The 24079-nt window shown below is 43.8% G+C and overlaps 1 protein-coding gene across 1 annotated transcript in view; it reads left to right on the forward strand.

Moving 5' to 3' along the window:
* Positions 1-3681: 3681 nt before the first annotated feature.
* ASPA (aspartoacylase) overlaps positions 3682-24079 on the forward strand; it is a 47426-nt gene continuing 27028 nt past the window's right edge. The window contains exon 1 of the mRNA XM_077294221.1: positions 3682-3811. The gene's annotated coding sequence lies outside the window, so the exon portion shown is untranslated. The remainder of the gene's footprint in view (positions 3812-24079) is intronic.

Here is a 24079-nt window from a genome sequence, read left to right on the forward strand (position 1 = left end):
AGCTCTTCTTCTTTTTCTGGTCCAGTCAGCTTGACTGCTGACGTCATGCTGATTGACAGCCGGCTTCACGCAATTAGGCATTAGATAGGAAGCTGTCAATCAGAATTACATCAGCAGTCCTGTGTTGTCGACAGGGCAGAGCGGAAGAGAAGCCACTTAATCATCGACAGGAGTCGTGTGAGATCGGCGAGGAGCACAACAGAGAGGCAGTTACCAACTACCTGCCTTTTAGTTCTTGGGCCCTTAGTAAAAAAAAATTAAATATTTCTGGTCAACCCCTTTAACTTTCGTAAATACATTTGTAAACCTTTAGTCAATATCAAAATTGAATGGAGCAATGTGCTATGTATACCACCCATCGCAAACTGATAGAAATAAGTCTATCTTGTGCCCCCTCAACTTTTTGGGCCTTAATGTGGCAAGATTATTTGCTAATCTAACTTAAAGGTTATGTACACAAAGATTTTTCTTTTTTTTTTAATTGGTTAATATAATCAAAGATAAACAATATTTTCTACCATTTTGCTGCTGTAGAGTGTCTGCAAGTCCTTTATTGAGCTGAGTGTTATGCAAGAAGATACAAATCCATCAACGCTCCTGCTTGAGGTTCTGATGTCTTTCTTAAGGTACCGTCACATTTAGCGACGCTGCAGCGATCTAGACAACGATGCCGATCGCTGCAGCGTCGCTGTGAGGTCACTGGAGAGCTGTCACACAGACAGCTCTCCAGCGACCAACGATGCCGAAGTCCCCGGGTAACCAGGGTAAACATCGGGTTACTAAGTGCAGGGCCGCTCTTAGTAACCCGATGTTTACCCTTGTTACCAGTGTAAATGTAAAAAAAAACAAACACTACATACTTACATTCCGGTGTCTGTCGCGTCCCCCGGCGTTCTGCTTCCCTGCACTGTAAGCGCCGGCCCTAAAGCAGAGCGGTGACGTCACCGCTGTGCTCTGCTTTACGGCTGGCCGGCGCTGACACAGTGCCGGCAAGCAGAACGCCGGGGGACGCGACAGACATCGGAATGTAAGTATGTAGTGTTTGGGGTTTTTTACATTTACACTGGTAACCAGGGTAAATATCGGGTTACTAAGTGCGGCCCTGCGCTTAGTAACCCGATGTTTACCCTGGTTACCAGTGAAGACATCGCTGAATCGGCGTCACACACGCCGATGAAGCGATGTCTGCGGGAGATCCAGCGACGAAATAAGGTGCTGGCCTTCTAGCTCCAACCAACGATGGCACAGCAGGATCCTGATCGCTGCTGCGTGTCAAACACAACGATATCGCTATCCAGGATGCTGCAACGTCACGGATCGCTAGCGATATCGTTGTTAAGTTGTTCAGTGTGAAGGTACCTTTAGTGTTGAGCGAACGTGCTCTGATAAGGTGTTTTCCCAGCATGTTCGGGTGCTAACAGAGTGTCTTCAGTGTGTTTGAATGCTATGTTCGAGTCGTTCCGGCTGCATGTCTTGCGGCTGTTCGATATCTGAGCACATTCGCTCAACATTAGTCTGTCTGCTCACCTCCTCCCTCGATTCTTTCAATATTTAAGACAGCAGGGAGGGGAAGGAGGTTGTACACAGACCTCCATTGGACAGAATGTATTTGCAGTCTTAGGGAGGGCAGAGAAAATAGGAGGAAAACACTTGAAGAGGAAATAAATGCAGGATAGAATCTAATGAAGTCAGCATCATCATGGATACATACAGATCTCACATCTAGCCTATATTACTGGGAGAGAAAATCCCACTAAACACAAATCTGAAGCTTGAAACATGGAAACATGGTTCAAACTGCGTAACGGGGGGGGGGGGGGGGGGGGGCTGAAAATGAATGAATTAATAAAGAATTAGTTGCAAACTTTGTATAATATTTTCATCTGAAGATAATCACTGAAGTCTGTAATAAAAAATACTTGTTTTCATGTCACAGGTGACCATGGACTGTAATGAAGGCCCAGGCTACATGACTTGTCGTTATGTCTAAGTTGTGTAGGGAGTTCACTCGCTCTGGTAGTTGGTAGCTTCCACACATGTATCCAGTTCTCATAAAATCATAGAATGTTAGAGTTTGAAGGGACCTCCAGGGTCATCGTGTCCAACCCCCTGATCAATGCAGGATTCAATAAACCTTCTCAGCCAGATGTCTGTCCAGCCTCTGTTTGGAGACTTCCATTGGAAGGAGAACTCACCACCTCTCATGGCAGCCTGTTCCACTCATTGATCACCCTCACTTTCTAATGTCTAATCTGTATCTTCTCCCTTTCAGTTTCATTCCATTGCTTCTCATGTTTCCATGTGCAAATGAGAATAATGATGATCCCTCTACACTGTGACATGCCTTCAGATATTTGTAGACAGCTATTAAGTCTCCTCTTAACCTTCTCTTTTGCAAGCTAAACATTCCCAGATCCTTTAACTGTTCCTCGTAGAACATACTTTGTAGACTCACCATCCTGGTAGCTCTTTTCTGAACTTGTTCCAGTTTTTTTTATGTCTTTTTTAAAATGTGGTGCCCAAAACTGGACACAGTATTCCAGATGCGGCCTGATCAATGATGAGTAGAGGGGGATAATTACTTCATGTAATCTAGACTATGCTTCTTTCTATACATCCTAGAATGGTGTTTGCCTTTTTTGCTTCTGCATCACACTGTTGACGCTGCTGAGAGTGTGCAGTTTTTACAAAATCCACCAATGTTCACACCGCACAAATGGTGTGACAAAAATAGACAAGACAATTCCCATACCAGGTATGGGCTTTACCTGTTTGCAAGTTAGGCCCACACCTAGTCAGACTCTTGCAGAGCCTGACCAGCATATCAAAGCTGTTTCCACCTCTGCTCACAGACCACTATGGAAGCAGCCTTTTTTATATCAGGTGACAGGCCTAAATTGGAGACATGGGAGGAGCCAGTCCCACCCATCTTTCCCAGCTTCTCCTAAAACCTGGACCCAAATCCGGGCCCGTTAAATAAACCTCTGAGCACTGTCTGTGCTGATGCGTTCACTTCGGGTTTTACATCACCGATGTCACGCCCTACAGATGGGTCTATCGGGTGGACCCTCTGGACCACAAATACAGCGGTTGCTGATACCAGGAAGGGAGAGCCAGACCAAGAGAGCAGGTTCAAACGCTTTATTGTAAAGTAATACAAATACTAGGGGAGACACCCCAAAGGAGGGCCACAGGACCACAACACCAGGGTGCCTCTAAGGAGTCCAAGGCTTGGAGTGACCCCTATACAGGGATTTCCCCTTGACCACCAATAGAGGGTCCGATGAAGCAGACACCTGTGTTAAACCGACCTAGGAGGCTGGGAAGAAATGAACTGACAAAACAGGGCAGAACGTGGAACTAGGAAGCAGGCTGAAGACTGCAGGGAACCGTACAGGATCCAGGACTCAGGATGCAGAGAAGGCCAGACACGATCCTAGGGAAAAAGGAACACAGAGTAAGGCAGGCAAATTGGACTGGTAAGCATAGCAGGAGCAGACCTGGAGCAGCAACTTCAGGATAATAGAAGTTGCCCAGGCGGAGTCCAGGAGTGACTGAGATCCTTTTATCCCTCCAGCCTGCAGGTGATAGGCCGGGAGGAGGGGCAGTGAGTAGGAACGGGCTGGCCCTTTAAGAAGCCTGAGAGCTGGCCTGCCCGCCCCCTATGCACTCCCTTGGAGAGGGAGAGGAACGAGGAAGTGCAGCAGACATGGGAGCAAGGACCCGGGCAGCATGTCTGCAGGGATGGACCCCGGAGCGCCGGCGGACGACCGGAGCGTGACTCTGCTGGCTCAGGACAGGACCGGAGGAGGTAAGAACAGGTGGGGAAGAGAAAGTAGGTGCCCCGGGCCGCGAGGTGGTGACAACCGAGTCTAGGCACCTCGGTGACACATATACTCCATTCAGGACGTTACCCTCCTGCTCAGCTACAGTTGCCATAACACGAGATCATGTCACCATAACTGCAGTGATTTTTCATGGTCCCCTAAAAAATCACAAGCAACTATGTTGCAATTTTATGCCAGTTCTTGCTAGGTGATTTCCAGTTTTATTTTGCCATAAGACAGCATTGCAGTCACAGGCTGGTTTCGTGTTATTACTATTTATGGACAAGCCTTAATTGAGGAATCACTATGATCATTAATTACAAACTTTTTTCATATCTTATAGGGCTCAGGAGGTCATCAGTAAAAATCTGTTGGTCTAGTGATTGCTCCATTTGTCACTTTCCCTTTAGTAGTGCATTGTAATCATGCTGTATTAATATAAAGTAGCAGCTTTAATATACACACATTAAAATACTTTGATGATGAGTGGAAGCTTTGCCGCATCACTGCTGTGCATGTGAGCACAATCAGATGTGGCCTGCCTTGAATAATTGATATGGTTGATTAAATAGTAGCAAATATATAGCTAGAGGTATGTGGACATTCACTCAGACAGTCTAATTATATTACCGTATCTATTGATGCAAGGAGATAATGTGATGCAACAGTTACAAATACAAGTTCAAAGAGAGAGAAACATTGGTGCTCGAAATACGAGAATCCAAGATCTTCTCCACCACATACTCCAATTCTCCCTCGACCAACACCGGAGCAGGAGGATCAACAGAAGGAACCACAGGCACCACATACCTCCGCAACAATGACCTATGGAACACATTATGAATGGCAAACGATGCTGGGAGGTCCAAACGAAAAGACACATGGTTGAGGATTTCTGAAATCTTATAAGGACCGATGAAACGAGGCTTGAACTTAGGAGAGGAAACCTTCATAGGGACATAACGAGAAGACAACCATACCAAATCCCCCACATGAAGTTGGGGACCCACACAGCAACGGCGGTTAGCAAAGCGCTGAGCCTTCTCTTGTGACAACGTCAAATTGTCCACTACGTGGTTCCAAATCTGCTGCAACCTATCCACCACAGAATCCACCCCAGGACAGTCAGAAGGCTCAACCTGACCTGAGGAAAAACGAGGATGAAAACCAGAATTACAAAAAAAAGGCAAAACCAAAGTAGCAGAACTAGCCCGATTATTGAGGGCGAACTCAGCCAATGGCAAAAAAGTCACCCAATCATCCTGATCAGCAGAAACAAAACATCTCAGATAAGTTTCCAAGGTCTGATTAGTTCGTTCGGTTTGGCCATTCGTCTGAGGATGGAAAGCCGACGAAAAAGACAAATCAATGCCCATCTTAGCACAAAAGGACCGCCAAAATCTGGACACAAACTGGGATCCTCTGTCAGACACAATGTTATCTGGAATACCATGCAAACGAACCACATTCTGAAAAAACAGCGGAACCAAATCGGAGGAGGAAGGCAGCTTAGGCAAGGGCACCAAATGGACCATCTTAGAAAAACGATCACAAACCACCCAGATGACAGACATCCTCTGAGAGACTGGAAGATCCGAAATAAAATCCATGGAAATATGCGTCCAGGGCCTCTTCGGGACAGGCAAAGGCAAAAGCAATCCACTGGCACGAGAACAGCAAGGCTTGACCCGAGCACAAATCCCACAGGACTGCACAAAGGAACGCACATCTCGCGACAAGGAGGCCACCAAAAGGACCTAGCCACCAAATCCCTGGTACCAAAAATCCCAGGATGACCCGCCAACACCGAAGAATGAACCTCGGAAATAACTCTACTGGTCCATCTATCCAGGACAAACAGTCTCTCCGGTGGACAACGGTCAGGTCTATTGGCCTGAAATTCCTGCAGCACCCGCCGCAAATCAGGGGAGATGGCAGACAAAATCACCCCCTCTCTGAGGATACCAGCCGGTTCAGAAACTTCCGGAGAGTCAGGCACAAAACTCCTAGAAAGGACATCAGCCTTCACATTCTTTGAGCCCGGAAGGTATGAAACCACAAAATCGAAACGGGAGAAAAACAGCGACCATCGAGCCTGTCTAGGATTTAACCGTTTGGCAGACTCGAGGTAAGTCAAATTCTTGTGATCCGTCAAGACCACCACACGATGTTTGGCTCCCTCAAGCCAGTGTCGCCACTCCTCGAATGCCCACTTCATTGCCAACAACTCCCGATTACCAACATCATAATTAAGCTCGGCAGGCGAAAACTTTCTAGAAAAGAAAGCACATGGTTTCATCACAGAGCCATCAGAGCTTCTCTGCGACAAGACAGCCCCTGCTCCAATCTCAGAAGCATCAACCTCAACCTGGAAAGGAAGAGAGACATCCGGCTGACGCAAGACAGGAGCTGAAGAAAACCGACGTTTCAGCTCCTGAAAGGCCTCCACAGCCGCAGGAGACCAATTCGTCACATCAGAACCCTTTTTGGTCAAATCCGTCAAAGGCTTAACCACACTAGAAAAATTAGTGATGAAGCGACGGTAAAAATGAGCAAAGCCCAAGAACTTCTGAAGACTCTTCACCGATGTAGGTTGAGTCCAGTCATAAATAGCCTGGACCTTGACTGGATCCATCTCGATAGTAGAAGGAGAAAAAATAAAGCCCAAAAAGGAAACCTTCTGGACTCCGAAGAAACATTTAGAGCCCTTCACAAACAAGGCATTGGCACGCAGGACCTGAAATACCATCCTGACCTGCTTCACATGAGATTCCCAATCATCAGAAAAGACCAAAATATCATCCAGGTACACAATCATAAATCTATCCAGATACTCTCGGAAGATGTCGTGCATGAAGGACTGAAACACGGAAGGGGCATTAGAAAGCCCAAAAGGCATCACCAAGTACTCAAAATGGCCTTCGGGCGTATTAAATGCTGTTTTCCATTCATCGCCCTGCTTTATACGCACAAGATTATAAGCTCCTCGAAGATCTATCTTGGTGAACCAACTAGCCCCCCTAATCCGAGCAAACAGATCGGACAGCAGTGGCAAAGGGTACTGAAATTTGACCGTGATTTTATTTAGAAGGCGATAATCTATACAGGGTCTCAGAGAACCATCCTTCTTGGCCACAAAAAAGAACCCCGCACCCAAAGGTGATGAGGACGGGCGAATATGCCCTTTCTCCAAAGACTCCTTTATATAACTCCGCATAGCGGCATGTTCTGGTACAGATAAATTAAAAAGTCGTCCCTTAGGGAACTTACTACCAGGAATCAAATTTATAGCACAATCACAATCCCTATGAGGAGGTAGGGCACTGGATTTGGGCTCATCAAATACATCCTGGTAGTCCGACAAAAATTCAGGGACTTCAGAAGGAGTAGAAGAAGCAATTGTTTTTGAAGTTCAAAAACCTAGATCTATCTCCAGAGAACAACTCAGGAATTGGTATTTTAGGCTCTGACATAGGACTGTGAACTACATAATCCTGAATGCTTTGTACCCTTGCAGTGAGATGATCCACGCTAGAGGACAGACTCTGAATGTCCATATCTGCAGCTGAATTCTGAACCACCCAGAGATTAAGGGGAGGAGAGAGGCTAGACACACTGCAGAGGAAAAAAAAAATGAACTCAGGACTTCTCTTATCCCTCTTTTGCGATGCATTAACACTTTATTGGCCTGCTGTACTATTATGATCCTGGTGGTTAGGAACACAAAAACTGACCTGATAAGTAAACCAGAAATTAAGGACAAGCTCTGGGAATGTGGGAACTTTACTGACCGCAACCCTGATCCTATCAACACACACTATAGGCAGCCGTGGAGCGTTCCTGACAGGCCTAGACGCCTCTTCACAGCCTGAGAAACTAGCTACCCCTAGAGAGAAACAAAGCCTCACTTGCCTCAGAGAAATTACCCCAAAGTTTAGACAGCCCCCCACAAATAATAACGGTGAGTCAAAGGGAAAGCACAAACGTAGAAATGAAAACAGGTTTTAGCAAATGAGGCCCGCTAACACTAAATAGTCAGAAGATAGCAAGGAATCTGTGCGGTCAGTATAAAACACTACCAAAATTATCCACGCAGAGAATACAAAAAACCCCCACACCGACTCACGATGTGAGGGGCGCAACTCTGCACCCCAGAGCTTCCAGCAAGCGAGAAAATAGCATATAAGCAAGCTGGACTGAACTCATCATATACTGAGAAACATTTTCAAAAAACAATGAGCAAAAATGAACTAGCAAGACTTAGCTTCTCCAGGAGGAGACAGGTCACAAGTGAAGTCCAAGAGAGATCTGAACCAATACTGAATACAACGACAGCAGGCAACAAGTAAAGGTCCAGGTGGAGTTAAATAGGCAGCCAGAATAGCAGAAAACGAGGCAGCTGAGCCCAGCTACAGACCAGCCGTATCGCTCAAAGCCACCAGAGGGAGCCCAAGAACAGAACTCACCAAGTACCACTCATGACCACAGGAGGGAGCCCGAGAACGGAATTCACAACAACCTTGGTGGCCATTGAACTGGCCCATGACGACCATCATGATGATGTGGTGCCCTCTTTATGCACTGAAGATAGCATGTTCCCTGAGTTTTTCCAGCAAGATGGTGCACCACCACATTATGGGTGTCAGGTCTAAGCATTCCTACATGAACAGTTTCCTTAAAAGTGGATTGGACGTCGTGGGCCAGTTGAATGGCCACCAAGGTCTGCCGATCTGACCCCCTTAGACGTTTATCTTTGGAGTCATCTGAAGGCAATTGTCTATGCTGTGAAGAGGTAGGTTGAAATACAGTCATTAACTGAAATAGAAAATGCTGTGTAGGAGTCTAAAAACTGGGTGAGGATGAGGAACAAAAAAACTCTGCTACAAAGGTGTGCTTGCGGAAGTCTGTTTCATGTCACAGGCCATACACCATATCAAGACTGAACTCAGCAAAAACACACAAGGTAGTTATAATGTATAAGCAAGGTCTATACCAGGCAAAGATTTCAGAGCAGACAGGGGTTTCAAGATATACTTTTCAAGCTGAAGTTGAGGTCTATTCTCTTCAGAGTTGAGTCCTTTTTTTTGTTTTTGATGCAATGATAGCTGGAGATAACGTGGGCAACACCATGAAGAGCCTTCACAAGGAATGTCACTACGGACTTTTTCCCTGAGTCATGGTGTGGGGTGGCATAAATTATGGAAGTCAGACCCCTCTAATCTTCATTCCAGGTACATCAACAGCTCAGCGTTACATTGATTTGATGGTGGAATCAAAGTTAGGTCTATTTCTCCAAACTGTCCCAACATCTGATTCAAAACATGACATCACCACAAGTTGCTCTTGCTACCGTTAGCAGGCTGCGTGGCTTAAACGTGCTATCATGGCCTGCAGCGTCTCCGGGCTTGTCTCCCATTGAGCACATCTGGGACATCATTGGTCAGCAATTAAAAAGGAGAGGCCAGCAGTGGATCTTGATGATTTGCACAAGTGAATTCAACAAAGCAGAACATTCCTCAAGCCACCATTGATAACCTCACTTATAACATGCCAAAGCATGTAAATGTGGCGCTCATACTCGATGCTAAATAAATCAAGATCATTATGACATTTTGTTTTCATTTTTTCATAATTTGCATATCATTAACGTATCTATTAATCCTTTGATATTCATAATTTCACAACTTTTCCTTCTTGGTGTTGCAATTTGAATGTTAAGGAGTGTGTGTATAAATACTGTACATAGAAAAGGTATGTGTGAAAATGTTTATTAACCCCTTCACCTCCCAGCCTGTCTTCACCTTCCTGACCAGACCATGTTTTTCAATTCAGACCAGTGTTAATTGATGTAGTAATAACTCTGGAGCTCTTGAACGTATCCCAGTGACATGTTGCACTTAATGTTTGTGGAAAATTTTGGTCTACATTTTTTGCATTTATTTATGAAAATATCAAAAATTAAAAAAATAGCAGTTTTCAAACTTCAAATTTGTTTGACCTTAATGCACCATGACATTTTCCGTTTTTCAGTTTTTTTCCTCCCTTTTTTCCAAGAGCCATAACTTTTTAATTTTTCCATCAATGTTGCTGTATGAGGGCTTGTTTTTTGGCGAGATGAATGTTACTTTTCAATGGCACCATTCATTTTATCATAAAGCTTACTAGAAAACTGAAAAAAAAAATCCATGTTCACTATATGGTAAAATTGACCTGGCAATATGATTCCCCAGGTTAGTACAAGTACACTGATACCAAACATGTATAGCGTAGTTTTTATTTAAGTAGTGAAAAAATAAATCAGAAATTTGTATGAAAAATAGTTTTTGCATTTGTTGCCATTTTCCGAGACCCGTAGCATTCTCATTTTTCTTGATCTGGGGCATGGTGTGGGCTTACTTTTTGCGCCCTGAGCTGCAGTTTTACTGATATCATTTTTGGGTAGATACGATGTTCTGATCGCCTTTTATTGCATTTTTATTGCAATGTTGCAGAGACCAAAAACATGCAATTCTGGGGTTTTAATTTTTTTTTCTCTTTACACTGTTTACCGATCAGATTAATTTATTTTATATTTTGCTAGATCTGACATTTCTGAATGCGGCGATATCAAATGTGTATTTTTTTACGGTTTTATTTTTATCTGGGCAAAAGAGGGTTGATTTGACCTTTTGTGTTTTTTTTATCTTTTGTAAAACTTTTTTTTTCACTTTTGTGACTGTACAGTACTGCTTAGCCACACGGCAAGGCTCGGAAGGGAAGGAGCGCTATTTGACTCTTGGAAAACAAATTATCATAGAATAGTTTCCAAACTCCATATACAGAGCCCTTAAGTGCCAGAATCCCCCCCTCAAGTAACCCCAGAATGTATCTAATTTATCTCCCCTCGGAAGACGCTCTCCAATCCTCAGTGCGCCAAAAAATAGTAAGGAAGCAGATTCTGAAAAAGCGCAGACTCAAAAACATTAAAGCAAGACATTGATACAGTACATAAATAACTCAGGCAGTCCCTGGATGTGTTGTGGGTGCCGAACAGCAAGACATGCAGCCGCAGGGACCTGTGCATATTATTCGAGAACGCCGCAGACACTCGGTTAGCACGCGAGCATGATCAGATAACACCTTATCCGAGCACATTTGCTGATCACTAGTTTTTATTAGTACTATTTTCGGGCACATAACCTTTTTTGATTGCTTTCAATAGTAGTAGCCTACGTCTGAGTGTTCACCTCCAGTAGGCGTACACTCCCAAAAATGATCAGACTGGACCATAAGATGCACCCCAAATTTTGGGGAGCAAAGAAAAGATTTTTTATAACATTGGGATACGAATTTAAGGTATCTTCCTGGGGGGGCAGCAGCGGTGGAGCGGGATCACTGGAAGCATGGTCCCTTCCTCAGTAAAAGGGCTGTGGCAGAAGTAGGGCAATGTTGCGGGCCCTGGGTGGGTGAAAGAGGTGCCCAATGGTGTGTAGACTGAGATTTTGGCCGGGCCGAGATCCCAGTCTGCGCATTTGACGTCTCTGGTGACTCACAGTTTCGGGAAAGCAGTGCACCCCACTCTCTCACCGCTGACACCGGGCCCACAGCATTGCACCATTTTTGCCGCCGCCGGCTTCCTGAGGAAGGGACCCTGCCTCCTGTGATCACACTCCAACCCCCCAGTAAGCTACATTCGGACTATAACACTCACTTTCCATTTCCCCCCCAAAAAATTGGGGAAAAAGTGCATCTAATAGTCCAAAAAAATACAGTAATTATTTCCGCCATTGTATATATAGCCAGTGCTTTCAACTAAACATTGAAGGGGGCAGAAATAGAAAGAACACAAGTAGGTGGAAAGGTGCACTGAACTGTTTGACCAGTCATTCTGTGCTTACAGAGTCACATTCAGCTCTATCCACAATGAAAAATGGAGCAAAGTTCTGATGGTTCCCTGATCTTTGGATACAGTTGAAGTCAAGACATACTCCTGACCTCTCGGAACGGCAGGACAACAAATGTGTGACTATCCCGCTAGATCTGGGATGGTTAGAAGGTAAGCCTATCAGAGAAATCTCTTTCTTTGCCCACTAATAAACTACATCTCCTCCTCCCTACCTTGTGAACTCATCATCCACTGTGAATAGAACCGCTCATGTCAATCTTGGTCAAAGCAGGACGACTGCTAGCACAGTGAGATGTCAGGTTACACCTCCTATTATACTCTATGGAGAGGGGATATGGAAGAGGACTGAAGAGCAGCATGGGAAACCAAGCAGAGGCAGACAAGACAGGCAGATACTTCTGCAGTTAGTGAGTGATTTCGTTTTTCCTAGAGATGGATTCACAGTCACACTTCTCAGTACTGTTGTGCAATGTCATCAATGCCTCTGGAGAAAGAAGAGCAGGAATCCTTTGTCTCTGTGTATAGGAGTCATCACAGCAGCCACTAGTTCAAAGAGATCTGAATATCAGGGATAAAGTCTGCAGAGGGGAAAACTGGTGAAAATGCAAAATTCAAGGCATACAATGGCCAAACATTGTGTTATTTCTCATGTACACACATAGGGAATCTTATACTGAAATGTTACCTAAAGTGACAGGCACCTGTATGCAGTAACTGTGTCATACATCTGTGTCAGACAGACTACGCCCTATTTTGCTATCTATTCTGTGATAGGATCCATCATTAGTATTTTATAAGTAATGAATTTTGTAAATGAATTGCCCGATCCCACTTTATGAACTGGTATCTTTTCTGAGATTCACTGTCACTATCCAAAATAAATTAGGAACTTAGAATGTAGATCTGTTCATTCACCACAAGAGGGAGCCACTGTTTACTACATTTTCATTCAGCATTATTAAAGCGACAATCATAAATGTCTGATACAGAGAAAAAAGAACGTATATTAGTCATTTCAATTGTTTGACTTTTTATACATCAAATATATTTTTTGCCCCTTTAAATATAATTTTATTGTTAGTGTGAGCAGTGCAGAGCCACATTGCATAAATAAAAAAACAATATTTTATTACTTTTTTTGTGAATAATTAAAAAACACAACCAATATTTTAAAACCTATTTAACATAACATTTATCTGCACAGTGCGTACATTATATGACATGACTTCAAACACGTAATGTGGCTAAAATAATAGAACTTGAATCTTGGCATCATATTGAAATGTTAGCATCCCAATGATTCCAGGCTTAATATTCTAGAAGCTAAATTTTAGAGCTTAGAGTCCCACTCTGCAACATTCGCTCTAAGTGCACTATTTGCATGCAGCAGGCTCAGGAGCTGAGCCTGCTCCATACAGAGCAGCTGTCAGCTGTGTTAAGCAGCCAGCACCAGATCTTAACTGCTGCAATTAGAGCAATTCATCTCATTTAACCCCTTCATGACCTTGGGATTTTTCGTTTTTCCGTGTTCGTTTTTTACTCCCCTCCTTCCCAGAGCCATAACTTTTTTATTTTTCCGTCAATTTGGCCATGTGAGGGCTTATTTTTTGCGGGACGAGTTGTACTTTTGAACGACATCATTGGTTTTACCATGTCGTGTACTAGAAAACGGGAAAAAAATTCCAAGTGCGGTGAAATTGCAAAAAAAGTGCAATCCCACACTTGTTTTTTGCTTGGCTTTTTTGCTAGGTTCACTAAATGCTAAAACTGACCAGCCATTATGATTCTCCAGGTCACTACGAGTTCATAGACACCTAACATGACTAGGTTATTTTTTACCTAAGTGGTGAAAAAAAATTCCAAACTTTGCTAAAAAAATAAAAAAAATGCGCCATTTTCCGATACTTGTAGCGTCTCCATTTTTCATGATCTGGGGTCGGTTGAGGGCTTATTTTTTGCGTGCCGAGCTGGCGTTTTTATTGATTCCAATTCAGTGCAGATACGTTCTTTTGATCGCCCGTTATTGCATTTTAATGCAATGTCGCGGCGACCAAAAAAATGTAATTCTGGCGTTTCGATTTTTTTCCTCGTTACGCCATTTAGCGATCAGGTTAATGCTTTTTTTTATTGATAGATCGGGCGATTCTGAACGTAGCGATACCAAATATGTGTAGGTTTGATTTTTTTTTTTAATTGATTTATTTTGATTGGGGCGAAAGGGGGGTGATTTAAACTTTTATTTTTTTTTATTTTTTTCACATTTTTTTAAACTTTTTTTTTAACTTTTGCCATGCTTCAATAGCCTCCATAGGAGGCTAGAAGCAGGCACAGCACGATCGCCTCTGCTACATAGCAGCGACCTGCTGTTCGCTGCTATGTAGCAGAAAATCAGGTGTGCTGTGAGCGCCGACCACAGGGTGGCGCTCACAGCTGCCGGAGATCAGTAACCATAGAGGTCTCAAGGACCTCTATGGTTACAATGGAGAAGCATCGCCGACCTCCGATCATGTGACGGGGGTCGGCGATGCTCTCATATCCGGCCGTCCGGCTGGATGCAGTAGTTAAATGCCGCTGTCTGCGTTTGACAGCGGCATTTAACTAGTTAATAGCGGCGGGTGAATCGCAATTTCACCCGCCGCTATTGCGGGCACATGTCAGCTGTTCAAAACAGCTGACATGTCCCGGCTTTGATGCGGGCTCACCGCGGAGCCCTGCATCAAAGCAGGGGAGCTGACCTCGGACGTACTATCCCGTCCGAGGTCAGTAAGGGGTTAATGCCTCCATCAGTCGTGATAGACAGTTAGGCCACGTTCACACGGTCAGTATTTGGTCAGTATTTTCCGTCAGTGTTTGTAAGCCGAAACTGGGAGAGGATCAATCAGAGGAAAAGTATAATAGAAACACGTCACCACTTCTGTATTTATCACCCAATCCTGGTTTTGTCTTACAAATACTGATGTGAAATACTGACATAATACTGAACTAATTCAAATTTCCAACGGAGACCAATAAAAATGTAAAATAAAACAATGAAAGTTTAAAAAAATGTAAAAGTTCAAATCAACTCCCTATTCCCAAAAGCAAAAACTAAAAAAAATTCATGAAAAAAAATTAAAAAGTACATATTTGGTATCACCACACGCAAAACTGTTACAAATGATAAAGTATCATCAGAATTATCCTACAGAACAGAAATGAAATTGCAGAATCGATGTCTACGTAATCACTTTGCCTCTCCAAAAATGGACTCAAAAGAGGTACGCAATTCATATGGACCCCAAAACTACAGCTTGTACGGCAAAAAAATCCCAAGCCTCCAGGATGTGTTCTCCTTTTTTTAATGCGTTTTTTAGCAACATGATAAATGCTTTCTGAAATTACACGCAGTTTATGTGGTTTTTTGGTGTTAAGACATTTTGATTTCAAAGGGATAAAATGTAAAAAGAAAATACTGAAAAACTGATATATTGTGTTTAAAAAAAAACACACACTACAGGTAAGAAAAAAACTGCAAGGAAAAAAACACATCTTTTGAATGAGATTTTAGAAATGTTTTGCTGCTACTGTATAATGCTACATTTTTTCCGCTTGTGTAAAAAAAAACCACACCCTTATACAACAGTATGGACTGAAAAATAATAATAAAAAAAGAATTCTTGAAAAAATCACAAGCTAAGAGGGGTCCATTGGGATTCTGTCACCCAAGGGCCCACATAAACTTGCATGGGGAGCAGCACTCCTTAAAATTTGGAGAGGAGTATGAACCGATTCATGGCCTGCTGTATCCACAAACTTATCATTGGGTTGCAAAAATAGAATCTACAAAAGTTTTTTGTTTAAGAGTTTACTTCCTGCCTTATAATGCCAATATGTAGAACTTATAAGCAGCTCTTCTTTTTCAGACAAAGCTCAGTTATCTCAGCCTCACATTACATTTTAGTCAAGTATCATGTTCATGAGACAAACAATGGACCCTCTAATAACAGGCAAAGTTTCAGTTTAGCAAGAACCTAACGTTTCATTCCGTGAGATTTCTAATAAAATATCTGCTATTCAGCGGTCACATCCAGCGGCAAAATATTGTTACTGGCACCAGGAATCTAATAATGAGAAGGATGAAGTCCTGCTTCCACCTAGTGGTGCTGTTACATAGGATTTCCACATTCACAGGGGTGACACATTGTACCGCTATGTTCATGCGGAATTTTATGATGTTGATTTTACTGGCTGAACAAATCCTATACCTGCTTTTAGAAGACAGCTAGTATTGGGATGGTTTTGTAAGAACAAATGATTTTTTAGGCTATTTTGGGGGTTTTGGTGCAGTTTTTCAGTGTAGTTTTTGATGAGTGTTTATTTGCAATATGGGATATAGCTATGGAGTGTATTTCTTCTTCAAAAACCTCACCAAAAAGCATATAAGATCGCAAAAAACTTCCTTGTTTCATAACAAACACATGATAACTGACATAACGCCTTTTCTTAAAAAGTCGCAGAGAAAAAGACAACATATGAACTACAAGTGCTTCTCACTAAATTAGAATATCATCAAAAAGTTGATTTATTTCAGTTCGTAAACACAAAACGTGAAACTCATATTATATAGGGTTGTTACAGAGTGATCTATTTCAAGTGTTTATTTCTGTTAATGTTGATGATTATGGCTTACAGCCAATGAAAACCCAAAAGTCATTATCTCAGTAAATTAGAATACTTTATAACTCCAGCTTAAAAAATGATTGTAAAATCTGAAATGTTGGCCTACTGAAATGTATGTTCAGTAACTGCACTCAATACTTGGTCGTGGCTTACCTTTACTACATCAATGCGGCGTGGCATGGAGGCGATCAGCCTGTGACACTGCTGAGGTGTTATGGAAGCCCAGGTGGCTTTGATATCAGCCTTCAGCTCGTCTGCATTGTTGGGTCTGGTGTCTCATCTTCCTCTTGACAATACCCTATATATTCTATATGGGGTTAAGGTCAGGCGAGTTTGCTGCCAATTAAGAACAGTGACTTGTATATAGATGCTTTATCTAGTTAAAAAAAATTTAATGGGAAATTTGTTGCATACAGATTTTGAACAATTTTTTGATGTGGAATTTGACCAAAACCATGGTAAAAAAACTATGTGTGAACATATCCTAAGGGTATTTGCATGTGCACACGATGTCTTTTTCAGGTGGATACCACCTAGAACCCAGCTGAAAACCCCCCAAAAATGTAAGAAAGAAAGAACAAATGCACAGCAAGCCAAAACCAAATGCTGTGCATATGTTCTGTCATTTGTCAACTTTTTTACTTTTTTAATGGATTCAGGCAAGCGAGTCTTAAGTAAACTACTATCATCACTAAATAAAAAGCTAGAGTTTAGCCAGACCAGAGGGTCACAGAGGAGAAGATGGCCAGGCTGGGACACAAGTTCTCCTGAAGGAAGCTGAAGTTGCCGTGGCACAGCAAAGAGCATGTGACCCTCATCGAACGTGCTTGGAGAGCAGTAGTGAGGAGTCATACAGCCTGTGAGGTCCTCATATGTCAAATGAGCTTTGAGACTAGCTGTGAGGGTCCGTAACGACACACCATGTTGTCCTCACAGGAGGTTCCCATAATGGTTTGCTGGACTGATGTAACATGTAACACAAGTGATGTACCGCCACGTGTTTCAGCAAAGTTCCTGCCTCTACGAGATGAAGAAGTAATCATAAAGTGTTGTGCCTGTTATCTGATATACAGTATACACTTCTCATCAAGTTGTTAAGTAAACAAATGTTTATTTATGGATTTTTGTCTCTCTCATTCATCTCTCTATCATATGATCCTGGCTTGCCATGTCAAGCAGCAGTATGAAGTCTGCAGAGGTGTATCGCCAAGGTATCAGCAGCACACACACCTTGCCAGGACCTGTAGATGATGCAAGCCATGGCTGAGCACCCTGACCACGTTACACTGGAGGCAGCATTATGCTTTGGGGCTGTTTTTCAGCAGCTGGAAAAGAAGCTTTATGTCATGGTATAGGACATAGTTTATGTCCTGCTCTCTCAGGGTTAATTTTCCTGGCCTCTCTTTGGATCTGGGAGGGGTATTTATACTCATTCCAGACTAGGATTACCTGTCAGCTATACTTTCGTTTAGTCTGTATGTCTGACCCTTGAGTGTGTGCTCAGTTTGCAATTGCTTGTTTGTTGTGCTGGCTTTCTGACCTTTGGCTTCCTTTTCTGACTACCCCTCCATCTCACCCCTTGCTTACCTCGTTATCTCTTGGTTTTGATCTTGGCACGTTTAACTACTCTCCAGAGAATATCGTCTCCTCTGCACCCGGCGTCTGGTGCTGCCCTTGACCACCTTCTTCCCTGTCACATGGTTCAGGTCCTGTTTGCTACCCGGTGAGTTCCCCACCGTTCTGCTCTCAGCTCCCTTGCTGCGGTGCTTCCCTCCCCGCAGCAGTAATACCCGGGAGTTGTGACACTTTAGTGACGGAGGAAGGAATTATGAATAGTTCCAATATTAGTAATTTTTTCAACAAAAGTTTCAGGCCTCTGCTAAAAAGCTGAAGCTGAAAAGGAATTTCAGCATGACAGCGATTCTAGGCATACCTCCAAATCAACAAAAGAATGGCGTCACCAGAAAGAAGATTCAAGTTTTGTAATGGCCCAACCAGAGCCCAGGCCGGAATTGAAGAGGGCCCTGTACACAGGAAATGCCCTCATATAACCTGATAGATATTGAGCACTACTGCAAGGAAAAGTGGGCAAAGATCACCAATTCTAGATGTGCAATGATGATGTTATCCTACCCAAAAAGGCTCAATGTTGTCATAAATTCAAAGGGAACTTCAACAAAGTATTAGTTTAAATGTGTTCATATTTATGCAAATGCAACAGGGCTCTGGCCGGTAGCCGTGGGTGAGGTACTCGTATCCTGCGCCCTGGCTACCCCCACAAAAAACGAGGTCTTGCTTTAGCGTGTATGTGTGGAGATGTTACCATAATGGACACCTCCCAGCTCTTCTGATCTGCAGGGCATTGCACTGTCCTGATTCCCCTTGACCCCACTAATGGGAAACCACACCAGTCCATAAAAATAAAATCCTCTTTACTGACAGATTGACTTGTACACAAAGGACAGCAGGAGATGCAGATGTCTTTCTCGTGGTTACAATAGATTCGCGTGTCTTCAATAAACATTTTTCAGGGGCACAGTTGGTGCATTGCAGAACAAGTTGGAAATCTTCAGCTTTTCTAAATATAGTGACACTTTAGCTGAGCTTTTCCCATGATCATTATCCCTCAGACCACCTTTCGAGAACCACGTAACAAAGCACCTGTGGCTGTCACCTTACTGCGTGTGTCTCCAGCTTTCCTGACTCATCTCTCTCGGACCCACAGGTTCCAAGACCTGGCTGACATTTATCCGTTCCCCAGAGACCCTTCTAACAAAGTTCCTGGCCATACGTCCTCTTCCCCAACTGCTAAAAATATTCCGCTGCCAACAATGAAGTTCTTCTTATGTCATGGTCACACATTCAGTGTCTGGTCAGTATTTGTAACCCAAAACCAGGAGAGGAACAATCAGAGGAACAGTATAATAGAAACACGTCACCACTTCTGTATTTATCACCCACGCGTGGCTTTGTCTTACAAATACTGAGGTAAAATACTGACCAAATACTGAATGTGTGAACGTGGCCTTAATCCTGTCCTACCCAACAGGGACTGCAGCTTACAGAAGGATAACGGTAAAATACAGCACATTTTACACAAATAACACATCAGGAGTTGTGATAGAGGTGGAACACCATTCTCTACCTCTTTACACACTCACAATATTTTACTACTTTCTTTATCTTTTTTTCAACGGAAAAGATTTCTGTTTTTTTTTTCACTTTAAATGTTCAGATTATAGGTGACATTGATGCTAGGATCACACAACCAATTTTCTGTCATTTGATAAAATCGGTCCGATTATGCTCATCACACACTGATTAGAGTTTGCTCGGAGTGTGATCTGATTGTCTCTGCTGAGGAGAAAAAAACCAACTTTCTTCATCTTCTACATGCAGTGTGTCCATGAAAATAGGACTGCACTAGAATGTCCGATATTTTCCAGGGATCAATAGACATGAATGGCCGAGTGCCATCTGAAAATTTGAGGCAACTCTTGCATGCTGCATCAGACCGAACCAGTCCGAGGAAAAAATCAGACATGTGAATTGCCTCATTGAATAACATGGGGACGAGTGCTATCCATCAAAATGACAGATAGCATTCACCAATTTTTATGGTCGTGTGCACAAGCCCTAAAGGTGGACAAAGTTCTGAAATGATTCTTCTTGATATGTGTTTAGACTTTTTATATCCACTGTATAAGTTTACGAGATATACATCTGTAAGTGGCCACAATCATGATCGACTGGTTGCAAATAACTGTTAACCCTTACATGCAAATTGCCTCTTCAGAGAGGAAGAGGACTAGAACTCTAGCACCACCTATTGGAGATAGCAATCCTAAAAGTCAATATCAACCCTTTAATGAGCTTTGCCGCATGACTTAAGGTACCGTCACGTTAAGCGACGCTGCAGCGATATAGACAACGATGCCGATCGCTGCAGCGTCGCTGCAGCGTCGCTGTGTGGTCGCTGGAGAGCTGTCACACAGACAGCTCTCCAGCGACCAACGATGTTGAAGTCCCGGGGTAACCAGTGCCGTGCTTAATAACCCGATGTTTACCCTGGTTACCAGTGTAAATGTAAAAAAAAAAAAAAACACTACATACTTACATTCCGGTGTCTGTCGGGTCCCCCGACGTCCGCTTCCCTGCACTGTGTCAGCGCCGGCCCTAAAGCAGAGCGGTGACGTCACCGCTGTGCTCTGCTTTACGGCCGGCCGGCGCTGACACAGTGCAGGGAAGCGGACGCCGGGGGATCCGACAGACACCGGAATGTAAGTATGTAGTGTTTGGTTTTTTTTACATTTACAATGGTAACCAGGGTAAATATCAGGTTACTAAGCGCGGCCCTGCGCTTAGTAACCCAATGTTTACCCTGGTTACCAGTGAAGACATCGCTGAATCCGCGTCACACACGCCGACTCAGCGATGTCAGCGGGTGATCCAGCGACGAAATAAGGTGCTGGACTTCTAGCTCCGACCAACGATGTCACAGCAGGATCCTGATCGCTGCTGCGTGTCAAACACAACGATATCGCTATCCAGGACGCTGCAACGTCACGGATCGCTATTGTTATCGTTGTTAAGTTGTTCAGTGTGAAGGTACCTTTAGGCTAAAAGCCAAACCAGAATCCCTTAAGTGCACTTGTTCACTTGTTTATGTATTATCATCTGTTCATTATTATAATTTCATTTTGTGCATGATGTACAGTATGTCAATTGAAATTACATGTCAACACTACAGCAGCTCAGTTAGGGGTTAAGAAAGCTTATGACTGAAGTCAGACTAGGCATTGTGACTCGGCCTCAGTTACTATATATACGAATTGGTTTCCATTCAGTCAGATAAATGAACTATATAGAGTTTCTGCCTATTTACAAGACCTGAATGACAAGCAGCATGCAAAAGAACTGACCCTAAATGTGATTGGAGCTATGGAACATCTATTGCTGAATCTTTAACACACTTATGGACGAAGTAAGCATAGATTGCAAGTTGATATGGACCTAAACATGGATGACATCTCTAGTCTATTGCACATCTACACTATTACAGGCTTAGGCTCCATGGCAAATGCAACATTGCATGTGATGGTGTAACACCCCAGGTTCCTGGTTGTTACAGTGGCATTGCTTTCCTCACGGGGAGAGTGATGTCATGCTTGGAAGCGAGGAAGGATCCTTTTTATCAGGTAGGGCAGCACGGTGGCTCAGTGGTTAGCACTGCAGCCTTGCAGCGCTGGAGTTCTGAGTTCAAATCCCACCAAGGACAACATCTGCAAGGAGTTTGAATGTTCTCCCCGTGTTTGCGTGGGTTTCCTCCGGGTTCTCCAGTTTCCTCCCACATTCCAAAGACATACAGATAGGGAATTTAGATTGTGAGCCCCATCGGGGACAGCGATGATAATGTGTGCAAACTGTAAAGCACTGCGGAATATGTTAGCACTATATAAAAATAAAGATTATTATTATTACATACAACACTGTTCTGACTCGAGGCCAGAAGGGGGAGCTATGAACCCGGTTTCAGGGGAGCTTCCCTAGATATAGATATATATTCTGGTCTGGAGGAGGAGTTAGTTAGTGAGTGCCAGACAGCAGACTGGAGCAGTCTGAGGCAGAGAGTCTGAGAAAGAAAAAGGGAGGGGCCGTGCAGCCATGTGAGATGCTGCAGCTCCTGGAAAGAGAGAAAGTAAAGCAGAATAAGTTGTAGAGAGCGTGAAAGGGGAAAAGAAGCAAAGGAGAGTAAGGAGCTGGAGGAGAGCTGTGAGTGGGCTCTTTCCAAGCTGAAGCGCAGATACGGGTAGCAGGAAGACCGAGGTTGTGGGGGTAACTCTGTGCCCCACGGCAGAAACCGGTGGGATAGCTGGATTGCAAGTCACCTGTCCACCATACACCTGAAGACACAGTAACGCATAGAGCCCGGGTCAGAGATCCTGTAAAAAGGCTCAAGTTACCTGTCATGCAGGTTAGTGTCATACCTGTATGGAGGACAGAGAGAGAACGTGAGGCCCTTGTGTGAGGCCTAAGGTAGCAAGGGACTACAACACAGCACTAGAAGGAAGGCTTCCAACCCCACCTGGTAAGGGGGAATTCCAGATTCGCTTCCAAGCCGGTCGGACCATACCAGCACCTGTGATCCGGTACCCTGTACTGTGGATGCCTGAGGCTGCAGCTTGTGTCCTCCGTTTCTTGCTACACCATCCACCTGTGGGAAGCCATACCATCCCTGCTGCCACAACATCACCCCAGAGGACCCCTTTAAGCACTGTCAGTCATCCCTGACCGAATACCACAGGTGGCGTCACGAACAAACTTTATTCAAACAACCCCTTTAAGTTTTTTCCCTTTTACATGGGCGCCCAGGGCCACGGACTGTGTCGCCGCTGCCATGACATATCCCTTTAAGTACCGGACCCGGTACCGAGTACCCCACGGCCCTGATGGGCGTTACAATGGTACAGGTCATTTCATGTAAGAAGGGCCTAATTCATCAAGGTGCTTTTGACAGTTTTATGGAGTAAAACATCTTGAAATGTCGCAAAATTATGATAGTGCTCAGTGCTTGGGTGTTGCATGACAACAAATCCATCAACATTTGCACCACTTTCCTTGAATAAATGACACCAAAAAAATGTATTCTGGTCCCTAACTAGAGTAACATTTCTGGCAGAGACGCACAGTTTTTGTAAGATGAACCTCATTGACGAATTTTACTCCAGCGTGCCTTCAGTAAGACTGGCATACACAACGCAAACATCCAACATGCCGGTGCTTCTTTCCCTAAACCGACATATTGTGAGTAAACAAAACAGATGGATTGGCAATTCTGACCAAATTGTTTATGACCATTCAAGGTCATTCACAGAGAGCAAGGTGGAGCTCTGCTACTGATATAGTCCACAAATTGTAAATGGATAGGAGACACAAAGTGATCTATTACACCAAGTTACAGAGGGGAAATTGTCTCTGTGCCTGTCCTGGGTAGAGGAAGCTGTGCCTGCCTGCAAAGAATGGAGGAAGAGATGGCCCAAGTAGAGAGGCGACCCATAGTGAGAGAAGAGCCGTGGAGGAGTAGAAGCCTGCCGTAGTGTCTCACAGGCAGAGAGACAGACCTGCAAGGGAGGGACAAAATAAACTGACTCCTGAAGTAACATGGAGATGTAGTTGCCAAGAAAGCAGATGAAAACCAGATGGGCAAAAGGCCAGGCGAGCAGACTTCTGAATGTACTGTAAGTAAAGAGTACACTATTGTAAGACTGTGGTGCAAGTGTGTTTTAAAAAAACCTTCTGAAAAAATGTAGAGTACGAGAGAGCTCACTGACAGCAGAGGAAGCAACCGGTGTGAGAGCATCAGAAGATTGGACAGTCGCCATAGTCAAAGTGAATCTTGTGGTTGTGGCCAGAAGAGGCCATTGTGGAACAGTGAACAATATTGTGGTGATCCCTGGACTGTTTAGGAGGGGAACTGTTATGATCCTGGTGGCAAGGATCGCAAACTGACCTGCTAAGTAACAGAAATCCTTAGGACAAGCTCTGGGGATGTGGGAGCTATACTGACCGCAACCCTGATTCTATCAATACACACTATAGGCAGCCGTGGAGCGTTACCTAAAATCCTAGACGCCTCGTCACAGCCTGAGAAAATAGCTACCCCTAGAGAGAAAGCAAGCCTCACTTGCCTCAGAGAAATCACCCCAAA

This window comes from Ranitomeya variabilis, chromosome 3, assembly GCF_051348905.1.
Source record: "Ranitomeya variabilis isolate aRanVar5 chromosome 3, aRanVar5.hap1, whole genome shotgun sequence".
NCBI lineage: Eukaryota > Metazoa > Chordata > Amphibia > Anura > Dendrobatidae > Ranitomeya > Ranitomeya variabilis.